Here is a 23,106-nt window from a genome sequence, read left to right as displayed (position 1 = left end):
TATTGATGCGACTTTGTGACCTATATAGAACATTAAACGAGTAATTCCTGTAAGAGCAAGCAATTTTACGATAATTCGAAGAAATATCATTATCCCACGAAGGTTAAAAATCCCATGATTATCAACTAGCTATTACAAGCTGAGCAAATGAATTTCCTTTAAAATAGGTTTAAAACATAGGGAGGTTCTGACTCAGTGGGCATTCTCTGGAGCCTCTTTGCTGATGAGATTAGAAAAACAGTCCTCTGGGCCGGATTTGAACCAGCGACCTATGGATAACTGTGAATCCTCCACTACAGTCCACCGCTCTACCAACTGAGCTACCAGAGGCTCTGTAAACTTTTTTGTTCCTACTCATTGCTTTACGTCCGTCCCTGTCTGCCGTCTGCACACACTGCTACTCAGCGCGGCCATATAGACGCACACGAAATGCAATCATCGGCTGCAACTGCAAACATTGCCCAGATTAAGTTTTATAATGCTCGATGGTGTCGATTAGGTTAAAATATGCAAGTAGGAAGTGTCTGAAGTATGTCAGAGGACTGCTAAGTGTATTACGAGTCTTATCCTGCTGTCTGGTTCCATGGTGTAACGGTTAGCACTCTGGACTCTGAATCCAGCGATCAGAGTTCGAATCTCGGTGGAACCTTCGTTTAGTCTAAATTTTCTGTAATAAGAGTTTCTCGCTGAGGAAGTAGCAGCAATAGGCTCACGGCGTTAGTTTCTACGTTTGTGTAAAAAACGATGCGTCTATAAAACGGCCGAATATTGGTGCGACTTTGTGACCTATATAGAACATTAAACGAGTAATACCTGTAAGAGCAAGCAATTTTACGATAATTCGAAGAAATATCATTATCCCACGAAGGTTAAAAATCCCATGATTATCAACTAGCTATTACAAGCTGAGCAAATGAATTTCCTTTAAAATAGGTTTAAAACATAGGGAGGTTCTGACTCAGTGGGCATTGTCTGGAGCCTCTTTGCTGATGAGATTAGAAAAACAGTCCTCTGGGCCGGATTTGAACCAGCGACCTATGGATAACTGTGAATCCTCCACTACAGTCCACCGCTCTACCAACTGAGCTACCAGAGGCTCTGTATACTTTCTTATTCCTACTCATTGCTTTACGTCCGTCCCTGTCTGCCGTCTGCACACACTGCTACTCAGCGCGGCCATATAGACGCACAGGAAATGCAATCATCGGCTGCAACTGCAAACATTGCCCAGATTAAGTTTTATAATGCTCGATGGTGTCGATTAGGTTAAAATATGCAAGTAGGAAGTGTCTGAAGTATGTCAGAGGACTGCTAAGTGTATTACGAGTCTTATCCTGTTGTCTGGTTCCATGGTGTAACGGTTAGCACTCTGGACTCTGAATCCAGCGATCCGAGTTCGAATCTCGGTGGAACCTTCGTTTAGTCTAAATTTTCTGTAATAAGAGTTTCTCGCTGAGGAAGTAGCAGCAATAGGCTCACGGCGTTAGTTTCTACGTTTGTGTAAAAAACGATGCGCCTATAAAACGGCCGAATATTGGTGCGACTTTGTGACCTATATAGAACATTAAACGAGTAATACCTGTAAGAGCAAGCAATTTTACGATAATTCGAAGAAATATCATTATCCCACGAAGGTTAAAAATCCCATGATTATCAACTAGCTATTACAAGCTGAGCAAATGAATTTTCTTTAAAATAGGTTTAAAACATAGGGAGGTTCTGACTCAGTGGGCATTCTCTGGAGCCTCTTTGCTGATGAGATTAGAAAAACAGTCCTCTGGGTCGGATTTGAACCAGCGACCTATGGATAACTGTGAATCCTCCACTACAGTCCACCGCTCTACCAACTGAGCTACCAGAGGCTCTGTATACTTTCTTATTCCTACTCATTGCTTTACGTCCGTCCCTGTCTGCCGTCTGCACACACTGCTACTCAGCGCGGCCATATAGACGCACAGGAAATGCAATCATCGGCTGCAACTGCAAACATTGCCCAGATTAAGTTTTATAATGCTCGATGGTGTCGATTAGGTTAAAATATGCAAGTAGGAAGTGTCTGAAGTATGTCAGAGGACTGCTAAGTGTATTACGAGTCTTATCCAGCTGTCTGGTTCCATGGTGTAACGGTTAGCACTCTGGACACTGAATCCAGCGATCCGAGTTCGAATCTCAGTGGAACCTTCGTTTAGTCTAAATTTTTCTGTAATAAGAGTTTCTCGCTGAGGAAGTAGCAGCAATAGGCTCACGGCGTTAGTTTCTACGTTTGTGTAAAAAACGATGCGTCTATAAAACGGCCGAATATTGGTGCGACTTTGTGACCTATATAGAACATTAAAGGAGTAATACCTGTAAGAGCAAGCAATTTTACGATAATTCGAAGAAATATCATTATTCCACGAAGGTTAAAAATCCCATGATTATCAACTAGCTATTACAAGCTGAGCAAATGAATTTCCTTTAAAATAGGTTTAAAACATAGGGAGGTTCTGACTCAGTGGGCATTCTCTGGAGCCTCTTTGCTGATGAGATTAGAAAAACAGTCCTCTGGGCCGGATTTGAACCAGCGACCTATGGATAACTGTGAATCCTCCACTACAGTCCACCGCTCTACCAACTGAGCTACCAGAGGCTCTGTATACTTTCTTATTCCTACTCATTGCTTTACGTCCGTCCCTGTCTGCCGTCTGCACACACTGCTACTCAGCGCGGCCATATAGACGCACAGGAAATGCAATCATCGGCTGCAACTGCAAACATTGCCCAGATTAAGTTTTATAATGCTCGATGGTGTCGATTAGGTTAAAATATGCAAGTAGGAAGTGTCTGAAGTATGTCAGAGGACTGCTAAGTGTATTACGAGTCTTATCCTGTTGTCTGGTTCCATGGTGTAACGGTTAGCACTCTGGACTCTGAATCCAGCGATCCGATTTCGAATCTCGGTGGAACCTTCGTTTAGTCTAAATTTTCTGTAATAAGAGTTTCTCGCTGAGGAAGTAGCAGCAATAGGCTCACGGCGTTAGTTTCTACGTTTGTGTAAAAAACGATGCGCCTATAAAACGGCCGAATATTGGTGCGACTTTGTGACCTATATAGAACATTAAACGAGTAATACCTGTAAGAGCAAGCAATTTTACGATAATTCGAAGAAATATCATTATCCCACGAAGGTTAAAAATCCCATGATTATCAACTAGCTATTACAAGCTGAGCAAATGAATTTTCTTTAAAATAGGTTTAAAACATAGGGAGGTTCTGACTCAGTGGGCATTCTCTGGAGCCTCTTTGCTGATGAGATTAGAAAAACAGTCCTCTGGGTCGGATTTGAACCAGCGACCTATGGATAACTGTGAATCCTCCACTACAGTCCACCGCTCTACCAACTGAGCTACCAGAGGCTCTGTATACTTTCTTATTCCTACTCATTGCTTTACGTCTGTCCCTGTCTGCCGTCTGCACACACTGCTACTCAGCGCGGCCATATAGACGCACAGGAAATGCAATCATCGGCTGCAACTGCAAACATTGCCCAGATTAAGTTTTATAATGCTCGATGGTGTCGATTAGGTTAAAATATGCAAGTAGGAAGTGTCTGAAGTATGTCAGAGGACTGCTAAGTGTATTACGAGTCTTATCCAGCTGTCTGGTTCCATGGTGTAACGGTTAGCACTCTGGACACTGAATCCAGCGATCCGAGTTCGAATCTCAGTGGAACCTTCGTTTAGTCTAAATTTTTCTGTAATAAGAGTTTCTCGCTGAGGAAGTAGCAGCAATAGGCTCACGGCGTTAGTTTCTACGTTTGTGTAAAAAACGATGCGTCTATAAAACGGCCGAATATTGGTGCGACTTTGTGACCTATATAGAACATTAAACGAGTAATACCTGTAAGAGCAAGCAATTTTACGATAATTCGAAGAAATATCATTATTCCACGAAGGTTAAAAATCCCATGATTATCAACTAGCTATTACAAGCTGAGCAAATGAATTTCCTTTAAAATAGGTTTAAAACATAGGGAGGTTCTGACTCAGTGGGCATTCTCTGGAGCCTCTTTGCTGATGAGATTAGAAAAACAGTCCTCTGGGCCGGATTTGAACCAGCGACCTATGGATAACTGTGAATCCTCCACTACAGTCCACCGCTCTACCAACTGAGCTACCAGAGGCTCTGTATACTTTCTTATTCCTACTCATTGCTTTACGTCCGTCCCTGTCTGCCGTCTGCACACACTGCTACTCAGCGCGGCCATATAGACGCACAGGAAATGCAATCATCGGCTGCAACTGCAAACATTGCCCAGATTAAGTTTTATAATGCTCGATGGTGTCGATTAGGTTAAAATATGCAAGTAGGAAGTGTCTGAAGTATGTCAGAGGACTGCTAAGTGTATTACGAGTCTTATCCTGCTGTCTGGTTCCATGGTGTAACGGTTAGCACTCTGGGCTCTGAATCCAGCGATCCGAGTTCGAATCTCGGTGGAACCTTCGTTTAGTCTAAATTTTGTGTAATAAGAGTTTCTCGCTGAGGAAGTAGCAGCAATAGGCTCACGGCGTTAGTTTCTACGTTTGTGTAAAAAACGATGCGTCTATAAAACGGCCGAATATTGGTGCGACTTTGTGACCTATATAGAACATTAAACGAGTAATACCTGTAAGAGCAAGCAATTTTACGATAATTCGAAGAAATATCATTATCCCACGAAGGTTAAAAATCCCATGATTATCAACTAGCTATTACAAGCTGAGCAAATGAATTTCCTTTAAAATAGGTTTAAAACATAGGGAGGTTCTGACTCAGTGGGCATTCTCTGGAGCCTCTTTGCTGATGAGATTAGAAAAACAGTCCTCTGGGCCGGATTTGAACCAGCGACCTATGGATAACTGTGAATCCTCCACTACAGTCCACCGCTCTACCAACTGAGCTACCAGAGGCTCTGTATACTTTCTTATTCCTACTCATTGCTTTACGTCCGTCCCTGTCTGCTGTCTGCACACACTGCTACTCAGCGCGGCCATATAGACGCACAGGAAATGCAATCATCGGCTGCAACTGCAAACATTGCCCAGATTAAGTTTTATAATGCTCGATGGTGTCGATTAGGTTAAAATATGCAAGTAGGAAGTGTCTGAAGTATGTCAGAGGACTGCTAAGTGTATTACGAGTCTTATCCTGCTGTCTGGTTCCACGGTGTAACGGTTAGCACTCTGGACTCTGAATCCAGCGATCCGAGTTCGAATCTCGGTGGAACCTTCGTTTAGTCTAAATTTTGTGTAATAAGAGTTTCTCGCTGAGGAAGTAGCAGCAATAGGCTCACGGCGTTAGTTTCTACGTTTGTGTAAAAAACGATGCGTCTATAAAACGGCCGAATATTGGTGCGACTTTGTGACCTATATAGAACATTAAACGAGTAATACCTGTAAGAGCAAGCAATTTTACGATAATTCGAAGAAATATCATTATCCCACGAAGGTTAAAAATCCCATGATTATCAACTAGCTATTACAAGCTGAGCAAATGAATTTCCTTTAAAATAGGTTTAAAACATAGGGAGGTTCTGACTCAGTGGGCATTCTCTGGAGCCTCTTTGCTGATGAGATTAGAAAAACAGTCCTCTGGGCCGGATTTGAACCAGCGACCTATGGATAACTGTGAATCCTCCACTACAGTCCACCGCTCTACCAACTGAGCTACCAGAGGCTCTGTATACTTTCTTATTCCTACTCATTGCTTTACGTCCGTCCCTGTCTGCCGTCTGCACACACTGCTACTCAGCGCGGCCATATAGACGCACAGGAAATGCAATCATCGGCTGCAACTGCAAACATTGCCCAGATTAAGTTTTATAATGCTCGATGGTGTCGATTAGGTTAAAATATGCAAGTAGGAAGTGTCTGAAGTATGTCAGAGGACTGCTAAGTGTATTACGAGTCTTATCGTGCTGTCTGGTTCCATGGTGTAACGGTTAGCACTCTGGACTCTGAATCCAGCGATCCGAGTTCGAATCTCGGTGGAACCTTCGTTTAGTCTAAATTTTCTGTAATAAGAGTTTCTCGCTGAGGAAGTAGCAGCAATAGGCTCACGGCGTTAGTTTCTACGTTTGTGTAAAAAACGATGCGTCTATAAAACGGCCGAATATTGGTGCGACTTTGTGACCTATATAGAACATTAAACGAGTAATACCTGTAAGAGCAAGCAATTTTACGATAATTCGAAGAAATATCATTATCCCACGAAGGTTAAAAATCCCATGATTATCAACTAGCTATTACAAGCTGAGCAAATGAATTTCCTTTAAAATAGGTTTAAAACATAGGGAGGTTCTGACTCAGTGGGCATTCCCTGGAGCCTCTTTGCTGATGAGATTAGAAAAACAGTCCTCTGGGCCGGATTTGAACCAGCGACCTATGGATAACTGTGAATCCTCCACTACAGTCCACCGCTCTACCAACTGAGCTACCAGAGGCTCTGTATACCTTCTTATTCCTACTCATTGCTTTACGTCCGTCCCTGTCTGCCGTCTGCACACACTGCTACTCAGCGCGGCCATATAGACGCACAAGAAATGCAGTCATCGGCTGCAACTGCAAACATTGCCCAGATTAAGTTTTATAATGCTCGATGGTGTCGATTAGGTTAAAATATGCAAGTAGGAAGTGTCTGAAGTATGTCAGAGGACTGCTAAGTGTATTACGAGTCTTAACCTGCTGTCTGGTTCCATGGTGTAACGGTTAGCACTCTGGACTCTGAATCCAGCGATCCGAGTTCGAAACTCGGTGGAACCTTCGTTTAGTCTAAATTTTCTGTAATAAGAGTTTCTCGCTGAGGAAGTAGCAGCAATAGGCTCACGGCGTTAGTTTCTACGTTTGTGTAAAAAACGATGCGTCTATAAAACGGCCGAATATTGGTGCGACTTTGTGACCTATATAGAACATTAAACGAGTAATACCTGTAAGAGCAAGCAATTTTACGATAATTCGAAGAAATATCATTATCCCACGAAGGTTAAAAATCCCATGATTATCAACTAGCTATTACAAGCTGAGCAAATGAATTTCCTTTAAAATAGGTTTAAAACATAGGGAGGTTCTGACTCAGTGGGCATTCTCTGGAGACTCTTTGCTGATGAGATTAGAAAAACAGTCCTCTGGGCCGGATTTGAACCAGCGACCTATGGATAACTGTGAATCCTCCACTACAGTCCACCGCTCTAACAACTTTTTTTTTTTTTTTTTTTTTTTTTTTTTTTTTTTTTTTTTTTTTTTAGGGCCTCCTTCCTCCCCTTCAGCCCCGCCTTGCGCTCGCCATAAATCGCCTTCGTCGGCGTCGGCTTCATCTGCCATGATTTCTGAATTACTTATTCTTCTGAACTATTCCAATTTCCAAACCAAAGATACTTCTAAACCTAATGCATAATCCCGCAGTGGTGACAAAGTAGAATATTTTTTTTTTTGTGCGTGTGTTGTATTCCATTTTCAGAGTTTTGTCCTGGGCCTTCACGGCTACCGTAGCGGCGAGAGGGCCCACGAAGTCCCAACCGTACTTCACCCCAGGCAGCAATCCCCTACTTCTGGTCTGCAACACTCTTTCTGTTGTTTGTTGTTCTTTTTAGTGCTTTCGTTGTGTTGTTGGTTTTTTTATCAACTTTTATAATTGTTTATTTTTTATTATAATTTATTTATTTATTTATTTATTTTGTTTTTTTTTAATTGAAAAAGAAAAAAGGAACTCTGGTCCGCTAGAAAAACAGAAGAAAATAAAATAGTCCTTGTCGTAACGCTGTTCAGTATACGTCACTGTGACATTTGAAGAAGAAAAGAAAAAAAAACAAAGCAATGTAGAATGAAGGAAAGAAAAAAAAATACTTCTTTCATCGAAGAACGACTTCTAAAAAATTCGCATATCGTTTCCTGTAATGTCTCGTCTGTGAAAGTATGTGAAACTGTAATGCCAGGTAAAGACAGAACGCCGCCTCACTCTTGGGTTCTTGCGTCTGTAAATAATGAACATAATGACCCTTCAACCAATTGACAGAGTTTCGTTTGGTGTTCGGGTACGGCACTGAATCCGGATACAGGAAATCTTCAGGTTTAATACAAAGCTGGGAAGTCCTCATAATCGTAGCCAGTTTTCGGCGAATGCATGGCCAAACTGCTTGGACAGTGGTGCACAGAAAACGATGTTCATCAGTATCAGGCAAGTTGCACATAAGGCACAAAGGTGAGTCAGCCAAATGTAGAGCATGAAGTCGTGAATTGGTACTTATTTTACGGTTCACGACCCTGTACCAAGAGGCTTTCACTGACGTTGGTAAATCACGGCTATGTATGTTTTTCCATATCACTGGCCAGCGATGATTGGGGTACTTGTGTTCGATGTTGTTCCTGTTCTTGGTTGCCAGTAGTTTATTATAAACTAACTTCACCACGGAAAGCTCATTTTCTGGGAGAGTTGACCGTACGTAACTGAACTCAATGAAAAAGCTCTTAAAGTGAGTCAGCGCAGGCGGAATATGTTGAACAGAGACGGGAGGCTGCAGGCAGGCCGGCGTTATTTCGGTTAACAATTGAGCCGTTAGACTGTTCGGTAACGACCTCCACCGTTTGTAGGTGGTGCATACGTACAAAGCTCGTGACTTGGAACGAACATCTGTTAAATTTAAGCCTCCATCGGTCGTGGAGAGAGTGAGCGTATCGTACTTGACTTTAAAAATGTGTCCACGTGTGACAAAATGGCCTAGAGCGGACATCATACGCTTCGCTGTCTCCTGTGGCATGGGCAGTACTTGTGCAACGTAGTTAATCTTTGAGGTGAGGTAGACATTAGCGAAGGTGACTTTCTGCAGTTCATCAAGGCTCCTTAGGTAGTGGGTCTGCATGCAAGCACGCATACTTGCCAGGAGATTCCTATAGTTCACCGCAATTGTGTGCTGTATGTTGCTCCTGTACTCAATACCAAGGCATTTCATTTTAGAAAGTAGTTGCAACTGACCGTGATGGTGCAGCGAGATGCCGCGTCCTATGTTCATAATGCCAGATTTCCTGACATTCAACTTCGCATCCGCAATAAGTTCGTAGTTTTTGACGATCTGAAGGGCTTCCTCGACTTCACCTTCGTCCATGACCAAAAATCCGACGTCATCCGCATATGCAGTACAAACAATCTTAATGCCGTGGATGGTTAATCCTTGTAGACGCTGTGTCAAGGTGACAAGCAAAGGCTCAATGGCAATGGCAAACAAGGCCATTGACATAGGGCATCCCTGTCGCACTGAATTAGTAATATTAATCGATGCGCTCAGCTGGCCATTCACCATGAGTCGAGTTACTCCTTTACGTAGGAGCTCATGTATAAGATTGATAAAACGTAATGGAAATCCCATGGCATGCATCGTCCGGATGAGAAACTGATGGTTTACTCTGTCGAATGCCTTTGAAAAGTCAAGGGAAACTAGCGCACACCGTATCTTGCACGCATCTGCAATGGCTATGACGTCCCTGTATTGAGACAAATTTTGGAAGATCGTCCTACCGACACCTACACTGGTCTGGTACTGACCAATGACAGTATTCATCAACATTTCCAATCTATTAGAAATAATACGTGCTAAAATTTTGTAGTCACTGTTCAGTAAAGTAAGCGGCCGAAAATCGTCAACAGAACTGCACATTGGGCGTTTAGGGATTAAAACCACGATGCCTTCCACGAGAGCCTGAGGAACATTAAAATCAGGCCGTAAAATTTCATTAAACATACTCAACAACTTGGGCTTTAATTTGTCGCAGAAAGTAAGATAAAATTCGGCAGTGAGACCGTCGGGTCCCGGCGATTTATTTTTCGGACTTCGTGATAGCGCAGAATCCAATTCGTCTTCATCAATTTCTCGCATGAGAGTTTCGACTTCAGCAGCACCCAAAGTCCTTTGCAAGTTATTGAGTAATTCATCGTGAGTTCCATCGTCGGTATGTGTCGTTGCCAGCAGATCTGCCAGGTGATTGTGAAGTGCGTTCCGTATGTCTTGTTGCCGCGTGAGCGCAACGCCTTCACTCAACTGAAGACGAGTTATTAATCTCCGCCGCCCCCTCTTATTTTCACGAATGACGTGAAACATGGATGTCATTTCGTCGTCTATCACATTCTGGGGCCTTGACCTTATTTGAAAGCCTTCTGCCTGCTGCCGCTGAAGTTTTAATAATTTTGCCTTAATTTTTTTAATCTGCATAAAATTTTCAGGTACAGTCACATCGGACTGGTAAAGCTCCCTGAGACAAGTAAAATAAAACTCAGACGTTTGCCGTTTCCACCAGGATTTGTCCCGAGCGTAGCGTTTAAACATTTTTGATAAAGTTGGTTTGGCATGTGTTATCCACCATTCAGTAACGGAGGCATACTGTGCAACCCGTCGTTCACATGCCTCCCATGTTTCGTTAAAGACACGGTGACAGTCTACATCGTTAAGGAGAGCATTGTTAAGTTTCCAGAAACCTCTGCCGCGAAATGTGCCTTGCTTGACCATGTTAACAGTACAAATATATGCGGCATGATCGGAAAAAATTGTGGGCCAAACTTCGGATTGGAGGACTTGAGTCTTCATACACGCCGATACATAGATTCTGTCTAGCCGGCTTGCAGAGTGGTTCGTGACATGAGTGAACCCAGGTGCCGCTCCGTGCGTATGCTCCCATGTGTCAATGAGGTTCATTTCTTGGACGATACGTTCTAGTTCTCCAGATTTGTTAAAATTAGGCGTCTGGTCTTTTGGACTTAAGACACAATTGAAGTCACCCGCAAAAATTATACGATCGTAGGTCCCCCTAAAAAGTGGGACTATGGCGCTTGTGAAGAACTCAGCCCTAGCACGCCTATTGCTACTGCCGGACGGGGCGTAAACATTGATTATGCGTGACCGATGGAAAGTGACAGCGATCCCTCTATGATCAGTCAGTTTTTCTGCGTCGGTCGCTACAATCCCTTCTTTTAACAGAATCGCTGTCCCTAAATTCGCACCGCTCCCGGAATTGGAGAGAGTAGTATAACCAGATATTCGGTCAAGTTCAATCGCAGCGACTTCTTGAAGTAACAGAATATCGATATCCGCTGCGTATACAAAATCTTGTAAATTACGGAGCCGCCAGTACGACTGTATCTTATTGATGTTTAACGTGGCAATTTTATAGGCTTGGGGCTCGTTCATGGGAGAAGGCACATACAATTAATTAAATAGTCTTAGAAGGATGGCTAACGAAATTGAGGCCAAGCGCGTCAGTCGGAGTTCCTGTAGTTCCTGGTACGGTTGGTGTATGCTTCTCTGTGGGGGGTGCCGAAGATTCCGTCTCAATGGTCCGCATGACAGCCGCATCATTGCTCGCATCCAATACTTCCATTTCCTGTGCCCAATTCCCAGTGAGAGTGGCCTCTGACAAAAGCGATCCTGCGTTTCCTTGAGCGTGGGTATCCGGCAAAACGACTCTACTCGAGGTATCACTATCTTCCACCCGTCGTGGATTCACAGGGGGAGACACTACAGGATCAATGTCCATTCGACCAGACGCAGGGAGACCAACTTCAGAGGGTTCAGAAGTGTTCTGACTCATTTGGCTGCTTATTCGTTTCGCTTTTTCGCGGAGCTGTGGGGCGAGCTGATTGGCTCCTTGATGTGCAAGTCTTCGCTTCTTTTTGGAAGGCTTCCTGTTAGCGTTCGCAGTATCATCAACATCCGAAGTGGACTGTTGACTCTGGGGTTGATCCGCCGGGAACACAGCGTCTGCTTCATCCTCAGTACCAGTGGCATCAACCACTGGGGAGTCATCCGTCGTTACCTCCATCTCTGAGTGTGGTAGCGGCGGTGCCGCGTCAGCACTCGGTTCTTTGACGTTATCGGCCAAAACATCATTCAAACGAGGGGCATCTACAGGCGGGGTCGCGGGTGGAAGACCAGAAGCCGCGACAGCGTATGTCAGTGGCAGTGCCGTCGTCACAGGGGGGCTAGCGGCTTCACCGACAGGTATCTGCGTCACGCGTCTTTGTATACATTCAGAGCGCACGTGGCCGGGCGCACCACAGCCGGCACACGTTTTTGGCTGCCCATCATATATGACAATTCCGCGATGTCCACCTACGTTAATGTATGAAGGGATATGCTTCTGTAGATCGATCTTAACCTGCCTGACGCCGTTAAGCACCGGAAATTTGTGGGCTTTGGACCAACGTTCCGCAAAATTGTTAATAACCCTCCCGTAAGGTGTTAATGCAGAATTTATTTGCGCGGCTGATATTTCAAACGGGAGTTCGAAAATACGTGCCGTTCGGATGCCCAGTCCAGCATGCGTAATGCTGACGTCACTGACGGTACCATCTCTATGTTTAAACTTCAGTACACCTCCACTGGACTCCACAATTCTATCACACATTTCAGAGGACGTTAATTTCACATAAACAACACTAGTCACGATAGAGAAATTTATCCCTACAATGTCATCAAAAGTTATCTTAGCTGTTTCCTCTAACCATGCTTCAACTTCAAACGAAATTGGTTTCGAAAAGTTCCTATCAAAGGTAAACTTCAAGGTATCTTTCCTGTTAGTCGGATTCATAATTCCATATCAGATCCTACAGAACGGAACGAATACTAATAAGCAGACGCTGTAAGCACGCGACTCACCGCCTGACGTAAACACTTCCTGCCGCAGCGCGCTGGCCCTGGAGGTCCGCTCACCACCGCTGCCGCAGGCAGACTGGCCATATAGACGCACAGGAAATGCAATCATCGGCTGCAACTGCAAACATTGCCCAGATTAAGTTTTATAATGCTCGATGGTGTCGATTAGGTTAAAATATGCAAGTAGGAAGTGTCTGAAGTATGTCAGAGGACTGCTAAGTGTATTACGAGTCTTATCCTGCTGTCTGGTTCCATGGTGTAACGGTTAGCACTCTGGACTCTGAATCCAGCGATCCGAGTTCGAATCTCGGTGGAACCTTCGTTTAGTCTAAATTTTCTGTAATAAGAGTTTCTCGCTGAGGAAGTAGCAGCAATAGGCTCACGGCGTTAGTTTCTACGTTTGTGTAAAAAACGATGCGTCTATAAAACGGCCGAATATTGGTGCGACTTTGTGACCTATATAGAACATTAAACGAGTAATACCTGTAAGAGCAAGCAATTTTACGATAATTCGAAGAAATATCATTATCCCACGAAGGTTAAAAATCCCATGATTATCAACTAGCTATTACAAGCTGAGCAAATGAATTTCCTTTAAAATAGGTTTAAAACATAGGGAGGTTCTGACTCAGTGGGCATTCTCTGGAGCCTCTTTGCTGATGAGATTAGAAAAACAGTCCTCTGGGCCGGATTTGAACCAGCGACCTATGGATAACTGTGAATCCTCCACTACAGTCCACCGCTCTACCAACTGAGCTACCAGAGGCTCTGTATTCTTTCTTATTCCTACTCATTGCTTTACGTCCGTCCCTGTCTGCCGTCTGCACACACTGCTACTCAGCGCGGCCATATAGACGCACAGGAAATGCAATCATCGGCTGCAACTGCAAACATTGCCCAGATTAAGTTTTATAATGCTCGATGGTGTCGATTAGGTTAAAATATGCAAGTAGGAAGTGTCTGAAGTATGTCAGAGGACTGCTAAGTGTATTACGAGTCTTATCCTGCTGTCTGGTTCCATGGTGTAACGGTTAGCACTCTGGACTCTGAATCCAGCGATCCGAGTTCGAATCTCGGTGGAACCTTCGTTTAGTCTAAATTTTCTGTAATAAGAGTTTCTCGCTGAGGAAGTAGCAGCAATAGGCTCACGGCGTTAGTTTCTACGTTTGTGTAAAAAACGATGCGTCTATAAAACGGCCGAATATTGGTGCGACTTTGTGACCTATATAGAACATTAAACGAGTAATACCTGTAAGAGCAAGCAATTTTACGATAATTCGAAGAAATATCATTATCCCACGAAGGTTAAAAATCCCATGATTATCAACTAGCTATTACAAGCTGAGCAAATGAATTTCCTTTAAAATAGGTTTAAAACATAGGGAGGTTCTGACTCAGTGGGCATTCTCTGGAGCCTCTTTGCTGATGAGATTAGAAAAACAGTCCTCTGGGCCGGATTTGAACCAGCGACCTATGGATAACTGTGAATCCTCCACTACAGTCCACCGCTCTACCAACTGAGCTACCAGAGGCTCTGTATACTTTCTTATTCCTACTCATTGCTTTACGTCCGTCCCTGTCTGCCGTCTGCACACACTGCTACTCAGCGCGGCCATATAGACGCACAGGAAATGCAATCATCGGCTGCAACTGCAAACATTGCCCAGATTAAGTTTTATAATGCTCGATGGTGTCGATTAGGTTAAAATATGCAAGTAGGAAGTGTCTGAAGTATGTCAGAGGACTGCTAAGTGTATTACGAGTCTTATCCTGCTGTCTGGTTCCATGGTGTAACGGTTAGCACTCTGGACTCTGAATCCAGCTATCCGAGTTCGAATCTCGGTGGAACCTTCGTTTAGTCTAAATTTTCTGTAATAAGAGTTTCTCGCTGAGGAAGTGGCAGCAATAGGCTCACGGCGTTAGTTTCTACGTTTGTGTAAAAAACGATGCGTCTATAAAACGGCCGAATATTGGTGCGACTTTGTGACCTATATAGAACATTAAACGAGTAATACCTGTAAGAGCAAGCAATTTTACGATAATTCGAAGAATTATCATTATCCCACTAGGGTTAAAAATCCCATGATTATCAACTAGCTATTACAAGCTGAGCAAATGAATTTCCTTTAAAATAGGTTTAAAACATAGGGAGGTTCTGACTCAGTGGGCATTCTCTGGAGCCTCTTTGCTGATGAGATTAGAAAAACAGTCCTCTGGGCCGGATTTGAGCCAGCGACCTATGGATAACTGTGAATCCTCCACTACAGTCCACCGCTCTACCAACTGAGCTACCAGAGGCTCTGTATACTTTCTTATTCCTACTCATTGCTTTACGTCCGTCCCTGTCTGCAGTCTGCACACACTGCTACTCAGCGCGGCCATATAGACGCACAGGAAATGCAATCATCGGCTGCAACTGCAAACATTGCCCAGATTAAGTTGTATAATGCTCGATGGTGTCGATTAGGTTAAAATATGCAAGTAGGAAGTGTCTGAAGTATGTCAGAGGACTGCTAAGTGTATTACGAGTCTTATCCTGCTGTCTGGTTCTATGGTGTAACGGTTAGCACTCTGGACTCTGAATCCAGCGATCCGAGTTCGAATCTCGGTGGAACCTTCGTTTAGTCTAAATTTTCTGTAATAAGAGTTTCTCGCTGAGGAAGTAGCAGCAATAGGCTCACGGCGTTAGTTTCTACGTTTGTGTAAAAAACGATGCGTCTATAAAACGGCCGAATATTGGTGCGACTTTGTGACCTATATAGAACATTAAACGAGTAATACCTGTAAGAGCAAGCAATTTTACGATAATTCGAAGAAATATCATTATCCCACGAAGGTTAAAAATCCCATGATTATCAACTAGCTATTACAAGCTGAGCAAATGAATTTCCTTTAAAATAGGTTTAAAACATAGGGAGGTTCTGACTCAGTGGGCATTCTCTGGAGCCTCTTTGCTGATGAGATTAGAAAAGCAGTCCTCTGGGCCGGATTTGAACCAGCGACCTATGGATAACTGTGAATCCTCCACTACAGTCCACCGCTCTACCAACTGAGCTACCATAGGCTCTGTATACTTTCTTATTCCTACTCATTGCTTTACGTCCGTCCCTGTCTGCCGTCTGCACACACTGCTACTCAGCGCGGCCATATAGACGCACAGGAAATGCAATCATCGGCTGCAACTGCAAACATTGCCCAGATTAAGTTTTATAATGCTCGATGGTGTCGATTAGGTTAAAATATGCAAGTAGGATGTGTCTGAAGTATGTCAGAGGACTCCTAAGTGTGTTACGAGTCTTAACCTGCTGTCTGGTTCCATGGTGTAACGGTTAGCACTCTGGACTCTGAATCCAGCCATCCGAGTTCGAATCTCGGTGGAACCTTCGTTTAGTCTAAATTTTCTGTAATAAGAGTTTCTCGCTGAGGAAGTAGCAGCAATAGGCTCACGGCGTTAGTTTCTACGTTTGTGTAAAAAACGATGCGTCTATAAAACGGCCGAATATTGGTGCGACTTTGTGACCTATATAGAACATTAAACGAGTAATACCTGTAAGAGCAAGCAATTTTACGATAATTCGAAGAAATATCATTATCCCACGAAGGTTAAAAATCCCATGATTATCAACTAGCTATTACAAGCTGAGCAAATGAATTTCCTTTAAAATAGGTTTAAAACATAGGGAGGTTCTGACTCAGTGGGCATTCTCTGGAGCCTCTTTGCTGATGAGATTAGAAAAACAGTCCTCTGGGCCGGATTTGAACCAGCGACCTATGGATAACTGTGAATCCTCCACTACAGTCAACGGCTCTACCAACTGAGCTACCAGAGGCTCTGTATACTTTCTTATTCCTACTCATTGCTTTACGTCCGTCCCTGTCTGCCGTCTGCACACACTGCTACTCAGCGCGGCCATATAGACTCACAGGAAATGCAATCATCGGCTGCAACTGCAAACATTGCCCAGATTAAGTTTTATAATGCTCGATGGTGTCGATTAGGTTAAAATATGCAAGTAGGAAGTGTCTGAAGTATGTCAGAGGACTGCTAAGTGTATTACGAGTCTTATCCTGCTGTCTGGTTCCATGGTGTAACGGTTAGCACTCTGGACTCTGAATCCAGCGATCCGAGTTCGAATCTCGGTGGAACCTTCGTTTAGTCTAAATTTTCTGTAATAAGAGTTTCTCGCTGAGGAAGTAGCAGCAATAGGCTCACGGCGTTAGTTTCTACGTTTGTGTAAAAAACGATGCGTCTATAAAACGGCCGAATATTGGTGCGACTTTGTGACCTATATAGAACATTAAACGAGTAATACCTGTAAGAGCAAGCAATTTTACGATAATTCGAAGAAATATCATTATCCCACGAAGGTTAAAAATCCCATGATTATCAACTAGCTATTACAAGCTGAGCAAATGAATTTCCTTTAAAATAGGTTTAAAACATAGGGAGGTTCTGACTCAGTGGGGATTCTCTGGAGCCTCTTTGCTGATGAGATTAGAAAAACAGTCCTCTGGGCCGGATTTGAACCAGCGACCTATGGATAACTGTGAATCCTCCACTACAGTCCACCGCTCTACCAACTGAGCTACCAGAGGCTCTGTATACTTTCTTATTCCTACTCATTGCTTTACGTCCGTCCCTGTCTGCCGTCTGCACACACTGCTACTCAGCGCGGCCATATAGACGCACAGGAAATGCAATCATCGGCTGCAACTGCAAACATTGCCCAGATTAAGTTTTATAATGCTCGATGGTGTCGATTAGGTTAAAATATGCAAGTAGGAAGTGTCTGAAGTATGTCAGAGGACTGCTAAGTGTATTACGAGTCTTATCCTGCTGTCTGGTTCCATGGTGTAACGGTTAGCACTCTGGACTCTGAATCCAGCGATCCGAGTTCGAATCTCGGTGGAACCTTCGTTTAGTCTAAATTTTCTGTAATAAGAGTTTCTCGCTGAGGAAGTAGCAGCAATAGGCTCACGGCGTTAGTTTCTACGTTTGTGTAAAAAACGATGCGTCCATAAAACGGCCGAATATTGGTGCGACTTTGTGACCTATATAGAACATTAAACGAGTAATACCTGTAAGAGCAAGCAATTTTACGATAATTCGAAGAAATATCATTATCCCACGAAGGTTAAAAATCCCATGATTATCTACTAGCTATTATAAGCTGAGCAAATGAATTTCCTTTAAAATAGGTTTAAAACATAGGGAGGTTCTGACTCAGTGGGCATTCTCTGGAGCCTCTTTGCTGATGAGATTAGAAAAACAGTCCTCTGGGCCGGATTTGAACCAGCGACCTATGGATAACTGTGAATCCTCCACTACAGTCCACCGCTCTACCAACTGAGCTACCAGAGGCTCTGTATACTTTCTTATTCCTACTCATTGCTTTACGTCCGTCCCTGTCTGCCGTCTGCACACACTGCTACTCAGCGCGGCCATATAGACGCACAGGAAATGCAATCATCGGCTGCAACTGCAAACATTGCCCAGATTAAGATTTATAATGCTCGATGGTGTCGATTAGGTTAAAATATGCAAGTAGGAAGTGTCTGAAGTATGTCAGAGGACTGCTAAGTGTATTACGAGTCTTATCCTGCTGTCTGGTTCCATGGTGTAACGGTTAGCACTCTGGACTCTGAATCCAGCGATCCGAGTTCGAATCTCGGTGGATCCTTCGTTTAGTCTAAATTTTCTGTAATAAGAGTTTCTCGCTGAGGAAGTAGCAGCAATAGGCTCACGGCGTTAGTTTCTACGTTTGTGTAAAAAACGATGCGTCTATAAAACGGCCGAATATTGGTGCGACTTTGTGACCTATATAGAACATTAAACGAGTAATACCTGTAAGAGCAAGCAATTTTACGATAATTCGAAGAAATATCATTATCCCACGAAGGTTAAAAATCCCATGATTATCAACTAGCTATTACAAGCTGAGCAAATGAATTTCCTTTAAAATAGGTTTAAAACATAGGGAGGTTCTGACTCAGTGGGCATTCTCTGGAGCCTCTTTGCTGATGAGATTAGAAAAACAGTCCTCTGGTCCGGATTTGAACCAGCGACCTATGGATAACTGTGAATCCTCCACTACAGTCCACCGCTCTACCAACTGAGCTACCAGAGGCTCTGTATACTTTCTTATTCCTACTCATTGCTTTACGTCCGTCCCTGTCTGCCGTCTGCACACACTGCTACTCAGCGCGGCCATATAGACGCACAGGAAATGCAATCATCGGCTGCAACTGCAAACATTGCCCAGATTAAGTTTTATAATGCTCGATGGTGTCGATTAGGTTAAAATACGCAAGTAGGAAGTGTCTGAAGTATGTCAGAGGACTGCTAAGTGTATTACGAGTCTTATCCTGCTGTCTGGTTCCATGGTGTAACGGTTAGCACTCTGGACTCTGAATCCAGAGATCCGAGTTCGAATCTCGGTGGAACCTTCGTTTAGTCTAAATTTTCTGTAATAAGAGTTTCTCGCTGAGGAAGTAGCAGCAATAGGCTCACGGCGTTAGTTTCTACGTTTGTGTAAAAAACGATGCGTCCATAAAACGGCCGAATATTGGTGCGACTTTGTGACCTATATAGAACATTAAACGAGTAATACCTGTAAGAGCAAGCAATTTTACGATAATTCGAAGAAATATCATTATCCCACGAAGGTTAAAAATCCCATGATTATCTACTAGCTATTATAAGCTGAGCAAATGAATTTCCTTTAAAATAGGTTTAAAACATAGGGAGGTTCTGACTCAGTGGGCATTCTCTGGAGCCTCTTTGCTGATGAGATTAGAAAAACAGTCCTCTGGGCCGGATTTGAACCAGCGACCTATGGATAACTGTGAATCCTCCACTACAGTCCACCGCTCTACCAACTGAGCTACCAGAGGCTCTGTATACTTTCTTATTCCTACTCATTGCTTTACGTCCGTCCCTGTCTGCCGTCTGCACACACTGCTACTCAGCGCGGCCATATAGACGCACAGGAAATGCAATCATCGGCTGCAACTGCAAACATTGCCCAGATTAAGATTTATAATGCTCGATGGTGTCGATTAGGTTAAAATATGCAAGTAGGAAGTGTCTGAAGTATGTCAGAGGACTGCTAAGTGTATTACGAGTCTTATCCTGCTGTCTGGTTCCATGGTGTAACGGTTAGCACTCTGGACTCTGAATCCAGCGATCCGAGTTCGAATCTCGGTGGATCCTTCGTTTAGTCTAAATTTTCTGTAATAAGAGTTTCTCGCTGAGGAAGTAGCAGCAATAGGCTCACGGCGTTAGTTTCTACGTTTGTGTAAAAAACGATGCGTCTATAAAACGGCCGAATATTGGTGCGACTTTGTGACCTATATAGAACATTAAACGAGTAATACCTGTAAGAGCAAGCAATTTTACGATAATTCGAAGAAATATCATTATCCCACGAAGGTTAAAAATCCCATGATTATCAACTAGCTATTACAAGCTGAGCAAATGAATTTCCTTTAAAATAGGTTTAAAACATAGGGAGGTTCTGACTCAGTGGGCATTCTCTGGAGCCTCTTTGCTGATGAGATTAGAAAAACAGTCCTCTGGTCCGGATTTGAACCAGCGACCTATGGATAACTGTGAATCCTCCACTACAGTCCACCGCTCTACCAACTGAGCTACCAGAGGCTCTGTATACTTTCTTATTCCTACTCATTGCTTTACGTCCGTCCCTGTCTGCCGTCTGCACACACTGCTACTCAGCGCGGCCATATAGACGCACAGGAAATGCAATCATCGGCTGCAACTGCAAACATTGCCCAGATTAAGTTTTATAATGCTCGATGGTGTCGATTAGGTTAAAATATGCAAGTAGGAAGTGTCTGAAGTATGTCAGAGGACTGCTAAGTGTATTACGAGTGTTATCCTGCTGTCTGGTTCCATGGTGTAACGGTTAGCACTCTGGACTCTGAATCCAGCGATCCGAGTTCGAATCTCGGTGGAACCTTCGTTTAGTCTAAATTTTCTGTAATAAGAGTTTCTCGCTGAGGAAGTAGCAGCAATAGGCTCACGGCGTTAGTTTCTACGTTTGTGTAAAAAACGATGCGTCTATAAAACGGCCGAATATTGGTGCGACTTTGTGACCTATATAGAACATTAAACGAGTAATACCTGTAAGAGCAAGCAATTTTACGATAATTCGAAGAAATATCATTATCCCACGAAGGTTAAAAATCCCATGATTATCAACTAGCTATTACAAGCTGAGCAAATGAATTTCCTTTAAAATAGGTTTAAAACATAGGGAGGTTCTGACTCAGTGGGCATTCTCTGGAGCCTCTTTGCTGATGAGATTAGAAAAACAGTCCTCTGGGCCGGATTTGAACCAGCGACCTATGGATAACTGTGAATCCTCCACTACAGTCCACCGCTCTACCAACTGAGCTACCAGAGGCTCTGTATACTTTCTTATTCCTACTCATTGCTTTACGTCCGTCCCTGTCTGCCGTCTGCACACACTGCTACTCAGCGCGGCCATATAGACGCACAGGAAATGCAATCATCGGCTGCAACTGCAAACATTGCCCAGATTAAGTTTTATAATGCTCGATGGTGTCGATTAGGTTAAAATATGCAAGTAGGAAGTGTCTGAAGTATGTCAGAGGACTGCTAAGTGTATTACGAGTCTTATCCTGCTGTCTGGTTCCATGGTGTAACGGTTAGCACTCTGGACTCTGAATGCAGCGATCCGAGTTCGAATCTCGGTGGAACCTTCGTTTAGTCTAAATTTTCTGTAATAAGAGTTTCTCGCTGAGGAAGTAGCAGCAATAGGCTCACGGCGTTAGTTTCTACGTTTGTGTAAAAAACGATGCGTCTATAAAACGGCCGAATATTGGTGCGACTTTGTGACCTATATAGAACATTAAACGAGTAATACCTGTAAGAGCAAGCAATTTTACGATAATTCGAAGAAATATCATTATCCCACGAAGGTTAAAAGTCCCATGATTATCAACTAGCTATTACAAGCTGAGCAAATGAATTTCCTTTAAAATAGGTTTAAAACATAGGGAGGTTCTGACTCAGTGGGCATTCTCTGGAGCCTCTTTGCTGATGAGATTAGAAAAACAGCCCTCTGGGCCGGATTTGAACCAGCGACCTATGGATAACTGTGAATCCTCCACTACAGTCCACCGCTCTACCAACTGAGCTACCAGAGGCTCTGTATACTTTCTTATTCCTACTCATTGCTTTACGTCCGTCCCTGTCTGCCGTCTGCACACACTGCTACTCAGCGCGGCCATATAGACGCACAGGAAATGCAATCATCGGCTGCAACTGCAAACATTGCCCAGATTAAGTTTTATAATGCTCGATGGTGTCGATTAGGTTAAAATATGCAAGTAGGAAGTGTCTGAAGTATGTCAGAGGACTGCTAAGTGTATTACGAGTCTTATCCTGCTGTCTGGTTCCATGGTGTAACGGTTAGCACTCTGGACTCTGAATCCAGCGATCCGAGTTCGAATCTCGGTGGAACCTTCGTTTAGTCTAAATTTTCTGTAATAAGAGTTTCTCGCTGAGGAAGTAGCAGCAATAGGCTCACGGCGTTAGTTTCTACGTTTGTGTAAAAAACGATGCGTCTATAAAACGGCCAAATATTGGTGCGACTTTGTGACCTATATAGAACATTAAACGAGTAATACCTATAAGAGCAAGCAATTTTACGATAATTCGAAGAAATATCATTATCCCACGAAGGTTAAAAATCCCATGATTATCAACTAGCTATTACAAGCTGAGCAAACGAATTTCCTTTAAAATAGGTTTAAAACATAGGGAGGTTCTGACTCAGTGGGCATTCTCTGGAGCCTCTTTGCTGATGAGATTAGAAAAACAGTCCTCTGGGCCGGATTTGAACCAGCGACCTATGGATAACTGAGAATCCTCCACTACAGTCCACCGCTCTACCAACTGAGCTACCAGAGGCTCTGTATACTTTCTTATTCCTACTCATTGCTTTACGTCCGTCCCTGTCTGCCGTCTGCACGCACTGCTACTCAGCGCGGCCATATAGACGCACAGGAAATGCAATCATCGGCTGCAACTGCAAACATTGCCCAGATTAAGTTTTATAATGCTCGATGGTGTCGATTAGGTTAAAATATGCAAGTAGGAAGTGTCTGAAGTATGTCAGAGGACTGCTAAGTGTATTACGAGTCTTATCCTGCTGTCTGGTTCCATGGTGTAACGGTTAGCACTCTGGACTCTGAATCCAGCGATCCGAGTTCGAATCTCGGTGGAACCTTCGTTTAGTCTAAATTTTGTGTAATAAGAGTTTCTCGCTGAGGAAGTAGCAGCAATAGGCTCACGGCGTTAGTTTCTACGTTTGTGTAAAAAACGATGCGTCTATAAAACGGCCGAATATTGGTGCGACTTTGTGACCTATATAGAACATTAAACGAGTAATACCTGTAAGAGCAAG

At 43.4% G+C, this 23,106-nt stretch overlaps 43 non-coding genes across 43 annotated transcripts; 21 read left to right on the top strand and 22 right to left on the bottom strand.

Annotated features, from left to right (window-relative positions):
• Positions 1-241: 241 nt before the first annotated feature.
• Trnay-gua (transfer RNA tyrosine (anticodon GUA)) lies at positions 242-330 on the bottom strand. The gene is given in 2 exon segments: positions 242-277; positions 294-330. It is a non-coding gene; the product is annotated as a tRNA-Tyr (tRNA).
• A 247-nt stretch (positions 331-577) lies between these two features.
• Trnaq-cug (transfer RNA glutamine (anticodon CUG)) lies at positions 578-649 on the top strand. Its single transcript has one exon. It is a non-coding gene; the product is annotated as a tRNA-Gln (tRNA).
• A 358-nt stretch (positions 650-1,007) lies between these two features.
• On the bottom strand, positions 1,008-1,096 carry Trnay-gua (transfer RNA tyrosine (anticodon GUA)). Its single transcript is given in 2 exon segments — positions 1,008-1,043; positions 1,060-1,096. It is a non-coding gene; the product is annotated as a tRNA-Tyr (tRNA).
• A 247-nt stretch (positions 1,097-1,343) lies between these two features.
• Trnaq-cug (transfer RNA glutamine (anticodon CUG)) lies at positions 1,344-1,415 on the top strand. The gene has a single exon. It is a non-coding gene; the product is annotated as a tRNA-Gln (tRNA).
• Positions 1,416-1,773: 358 nt separating this feature from the next.
• Positions 1,774-1,862, bottom strand: Trnay-gua (transfer RNA tyrosine (anticodon GUA)). Its single transcript is given in 2 exon segments — positions 1,774-1,809; positions 1,826-1,862. It is a non-coding gene; the product is annotated as a tRNA-Tyr (tRNA).
• A 678-nt stretch (positions 1,863-2,540) lies between these two features.
• Positions 2,541-2,629, bottom strand: Trnay-gua (transfer RNA tyrosine (anticodon GUA)). The gene is given in 2 exon segments: positions 2,541-2,576; positions 2,593-2,629. It is a non-coding gene; the product is annotated as a tRNA-Tyr (tRNA).
• Positions 2,630-2,876: 247 nt separating this feature from the next.
• On the top strand, positions 2,877-2,948 carry Trnaq-cug (transfer RNA glutamine (anticodon CUG)). The gene has a single exon. It is a non-coding gene; the product is annotated as a tRNA-Gln (tRNA).
• A 358-nt stretch (positions 2,949-3,306) lies between these two features.
• On the bottom strand, positions 3,307-3,395 carry Trnay-gua (transfer RNA tyrosine (anticodon GUA)). The gene is given in 2 exon segments: positions 3,307-3,342; positions 3,359-3,395. It is a non-coding gene; the product is annotated as a tRNA-Tyr (tRNA).
• A 678-nt stretch (positions 3,396-4,073) lies between these two features.
• Trnay-gua (transfer RNA tyrosine (anticodon GUA)) lies at positions 4,074-4,162 on the bottom strand. Its single transcript is given in 2 exon segments — positions 4,074-4,109; positions 4,126-4,162. It is a non-coding gene; the product is annotated as a tRNA-Tyr (tRNA).
• A 247-nt stretch (positions 4,163-4,409) lies between these two features.
• Positions 4,410-4,481, top strand: Trnaq-cug (transfer RNA glutamine (anticodon CUG)). The gene has a single exon. It is a non-coding gene; the product is annotated as a tRNA-Gln (tRNA).
• A 358-nt stretch (positions 4,482-4,839) lies between these two features.
• Positions 4,840-4,928, bottom strand: Trnay-gua (transfer RNA tyrosine (anticodon GUA)). The gene is given in 2 exon segments: positions 4,840-4,875; positions 4,892-4,928. It is a non-coding gene; the product is annotated as a tRNA-Tyr (tRNA).
• A 247-nt stretch (positions 4,929-5,175) lies between these two features.
• On the top strand, positions 5,176-5,247 carry Trnaq-cug (transfer RNA glutamine (anticodon CUG)). Its single transcript has one exon. It is a non-coding gene; the product is annotated as a tRNA-Gln (tRNA).
• A 358-nt stretch (positions 5,248-5,605) lies between these two features.
• On the bottom strand, positions 5,606-5,694 carry Trnay-gua (transfer RNA tyrosine (anticodon GUA)). The gene is given in 2 exon segments: positions 5,606-5,641; positions 5,658-5,694. It is a non-coding gene; the product is annotated as a tRNA-Tyr (tRNA).
• A 247-nt stretch (positions 5,695-5,941) lies between these two features.
• Trnaq-cug (transfer RNA glutamine (anticodon CUG)) lies at positions 5,942-6,013 on the top strand. The gene has a single exon. It is a non-coding gene; the product is annotated as a tRNA-Gln (tRNA).
• Positions 6,014-6,371: 358 nt separating this feature from the next.
• Trnay-gua (transfer RNA tyrosine (anticodon GUA)) lies at positions 6,372-6,460 on the bottom strand. Its single transcript is given in 2 exon segments — positions 6,372-6,407; positions 6,424-6,460. It is a non-coding gene; the product is annotated as a tRNA-Tyr (tRNA).
• A 247-nt stretch (positions 6,461-6,707) lies between these two features.
• Positions 6,708-6,779, top strand: Trnaq-cug (transfer RNA glutamine (anticodon CUG)). The gene has a single exon. It is a non-coding gene; the product is annotated as a tRNA-Gln (tRNA).
• A 6,120-nt stretch (positions 6,780-12,899) lies between these two features.
• On the top strand, positions 12,900-12,971 carry Trnaq-cug (transfer RNA glutamine (anticodon CUG)). Its single transcript has one exon. It is a non-coding gene; the product is annotated as a tRNA-Gln (tRNA).
• A 358-nt stretch (positions 12,972-13,329) lies between these two features.
• Positions 13,330-13,418, bottom strand: Trnay-gua (transfer RNA tyrosine (anticodon GUA)). Its single transcript is given in 2 exon segments — positions 13,330-13,365; positions 13,382-13,418. It is a non-coding gene; the product is annotated as a tRNA-Tyr (tRNA).
• A 247-nt stretch (positions 13,419-13,665) lies between these two features.
• Trnaq-cug (transfer RNA glutamine (anticodon CUG)) lies at positions 13,666-13,737 on the top strand. The gene has a single exon. It is a non-coding gene; the product is annotated as a tRNA-Gln (tRNA).
• A 358-nt stretch (positions 13,738-14,095) lies between these two features.
• On the bottom strand, positions 14,096-14,184 carry Trnay-gua (transfer RNA tyrosine (anticodon GUA)). Its single transcript is given in 2 exon segments — positions 14,096-14,131; positions 14,148-14,184. It is a non-coding gene; the product is annotated as a tRNA-Tyr (tRNA).
• A 247-nt stretch (positions 14,185-14,431) lies between these two features.
• On the top strand, positions 14,432-14,503 carry Trnaq-cug (transfer RNA glutamine (anticodon CUG)). The gene has a single exon. It is a non-coding gene; the product is annotated as a tRNA-Gln (tRNA).
• Positions 14,504-14,861: 358 nt separating this feature from the next.
• Trnay-gua (transfer RNA tyrosine (anticodon GUA)) lies at positions 14,862-14,950 on the bottom strand. The gene is given in 2 exon segments: positions 14,862-14,897; positions 14,914-14,950. It is a non-coding gene; the product is annotated as a tRNA-Tyr (tRNA).
• Positions 14,951-15,197: 247 nt separating this feature from the next.
• On the top strand, positions 15,198-15,269 carry Trnaq-cug (transfer RNA glutamine (anticodon CUG)). Its single transcript has one exon. It is a non-coding gene; the product is annotated as a tRNA-Gln (tRNA).
• Positions 15,270-15,627: 358 nt separating this feature from the next.
• Trnay-gua (transfer RNA tyrosine (anticodon GUA)) lies at positions 15,628-15,716 on the bottom strand. Its single transcript is given in 2 exon segments — positions 15,628-15,663; positions 15,680-15,716. It is a non-coding gene; the product is annotated as a tRNA-Tyr (tRNA).
• A 247-nt stretch (positions 15,717-15,963) lies between these two features.
• Trnaq-cug (transfer RNA glutamine (anticodon CUG)) lies at positions 15,964-16,035 on the top strand. Its single transcript has one exon. It is a non-coding gene; the product is annotated as a tRNA-Gln (tRNA).
• Positions 16,036-16,393: 358 nt separating this feature from the next.
• Trnay-gua (transfer RNA tyrosine (anticodon GUA)) lies at positions 16,394-16,482 on the bottom strand. The gene is given in 2 exon segments: positions 16,394-16,429; positions 16,446-16,482. It is a non-coding gene; the product is annotated as a tRNA-Tyr (tRNA).
• A 247-nt stretch (positions 16,483-16,729) lies between these two features.
• Positions 16,730-16,801, top strand: Trnaq-cug (transfer RNA glutamine (anticodon CUG)). Its single transcript has one exon. It is a non-coding gene; the product is annotated as a tRNA-Gln (tRNA).
• A 358-nt stretch (positions 16,802-17,159) lies between these two features.
• Positions 17,160-17,248, bottom strand: Trnay-gua (transfer RNA tyrosine (anticodon GUA)). The gene is given in 2 exon segments: positions 17,160-17,195; positions 17,212-17,248. It is a non-coding gene; the product is annotated as a tRNA-Tyr (tRNA).
• A 247-nt stretch (positions 17,249-17,495) lies between these two features.
• Positions 17,496-17,567, top strand: Trnaq-cug (transfer RNA glutamine (anticodon CUG)). Its single transcript has one exon. It is a non-coding gene; the product is annotated as a tRNA-Gln (tRNA).
• Positions 17,568-17,925: 358 nt separating this feature from the next.
• Trnay-gua (transfer RNA tyrosine (anticodon GUA)) lies at positions 17,926-18,014 on the bottom strand. The gene is given in 2 exon segments: positions 17,926-17,961; positions 17,978-18,014. It is a non-coding gene; the product is annotated as a tRNA-Tyr (tRNA).
• A 247-nt stretch (positions 18,015-18,261) lies between these two features.
• Positions 18,262-18,333, top strand: Trnaq-cug (transfer RNA glutamine (anticodon CUG)). The gene has a single exon. It is a non-coding gene; the product is annotated as a tRNA-Gln (tRNA).
• Positions 18,334-18,691: 358 nt separating this feature from the next.
• On the bottom strand, positions 18,692-18,780 carry Trnay-gua (transfer RNA tyrosine (anticodon GUA)). The gene is given in 2 exon segments: positions 18,692-18,727; positions 18,744-18,780. It is a non-coding gene; the product is annotated as a tRNA-Tyr (tRNA).
• A 247-nt stretch (positions 18,781-19,027) lies between these two features.
• Positions 19,028-19,099, top strand: Trnaq-cug (transfer RNA glutamine (anticodon CUG)). The gene has a single exon. It is a non-coding gene; the product is annotated as a tRNA-Gln (tRNA).
• A 358-nt stretch (positions 19,100-19,457) lies between these two features.
• Positions 19,458-19,546, bottom strand: Trnay-gua (transfer RNA tyrosine (anticodon GUA)). Its single transcript is given in 2 exon segments — positions 19,458-19,493; positions 19,510-19,546. It is a non-coding gene; the product is annotated as a tRNA-Tyr (tRNA).
• Positions 19,547-19,793: 247 nt separating this feature from the next.
• Positions 19,794-19,865, top strand: Trnaq-cug (transfer RNA glutamine (anticodon CUG)). The gene has a single exon. It is a non-coding gene; the product is annotated as a tRNA-Gln (tRNA).
• A 358-nt stretch (positions 19,866-20,223) lies between these two features.
• Trnay-gua (transfer RNA tyrosine (anticodon GUA)) lies at positions 20,224-20,312 on the bottom strand. The gene is given in 2 exon segments: positions 20,224-20,259; positions 20,276-20,312. It is a non-coding gene; the product is annotated as a tRNA-Tyr (tRNA).
• Positions 20,313-20,559: 247 nt separating this feature from the next.
• On the top strand, positions 20,560-20,631 carry Trnaq-cug (transfer RNA glutamine (anticodon CUG)). Its single transcript has one exon. It is a non-coding gene; the product is annotated as a tRNA-Gln (tRNA).
• A 358-nt stretch (positions 20,632-20,989) lies between these two features.
• Positions 20,990-21,078, bottom strand: Trnay-gua (transfer RNA tyrosine (anticodon GUA)). Its single transcript is given in 2 exon segments — positions 20,990-21,025; positions 21,042-21,078. It is a non-coding gene; the product is annotated as a tRNA-Tyr (tRNA).
• A 247-nt stretch (positions 21,079-21,325) lies between these two features.
• Positions 21,326-21,397, top strand: Trnaq-cug (transfer RNA glutamine (anticodon CUG)). Its single transcript has one exon. It is a non-coding gene; the product is annotated as a tRNA-Gln (tRNA).
• Positions 21,398-21,755: 358 nt separating this feature from the next.
• Trnay-gua (transfer RNA tyrosine (anticodon GUA)) lies at positions 21,756-21,844 on the bottom strand. Its single transcript is given in 2 exon segments — positions 21,756-21,791; positions 21,808-21,844. It is a non-coding gene; the product is annotated as a tRNA-Tyr (tRNA).
• Positions 21,845-22,091: 247 nt separating this feature from the next.
• Trnaq-cug (transfer RNA glutamine (anticodon CUG)) lies at positions 22,092-22,163 on the top strand. The gene has a single exon. It is a non-coding gene; the product is annotated as a tRNA-Gln (tRNA).
• A 358-nt stretch (positions 22,164-22,521) lies between these two features.
• On the bottom strand, positions 22,522-22,610 carry Trnay-gua (transfer RNA tyrosine (anticodon GUA)). The gene is given in 2 exon segments: positions 22,522-22,557; positions 22,574-22,610. It is a non-coding gene; the product is annotated as a tRNA-Tyr (tRNA).
• Positions 22,611-22,857: 247 nt separating this feature from the next.
• On the top strand, positions 22,858-22,929 carry Trnaq-cug (transfer RNA glutamine (anticodon CUG)). Its single transcript has one exon. It is a non-coding gene; the product is annotated as a tRNA-Gln (tRNA).
• The last annotated feature ends 177 nt before the right edge of the window (positions 22,930-23,106 follow it).

Source organism: Schistocerca gregaria, chromosome 2 (genome assembly GCF_023897955.1).
Source record: "Schistocerca gregaria isolate iqSchGreg1 chromosome 2, iqSchGreg1.2, whole genome shotgun sequence".
Taxonomy (NCBI): Eukaryota; Metazoa; Arthropoda; class Insecta; order Orthoptera; family Acrididae; genus Schistocerca; species Schistocerca gregaria.
The sequence above is the reverse complement of the archived record's forward strand: the minus strand, read 5'-3'. Positions and strand labels throughout refer to the sequence as shown.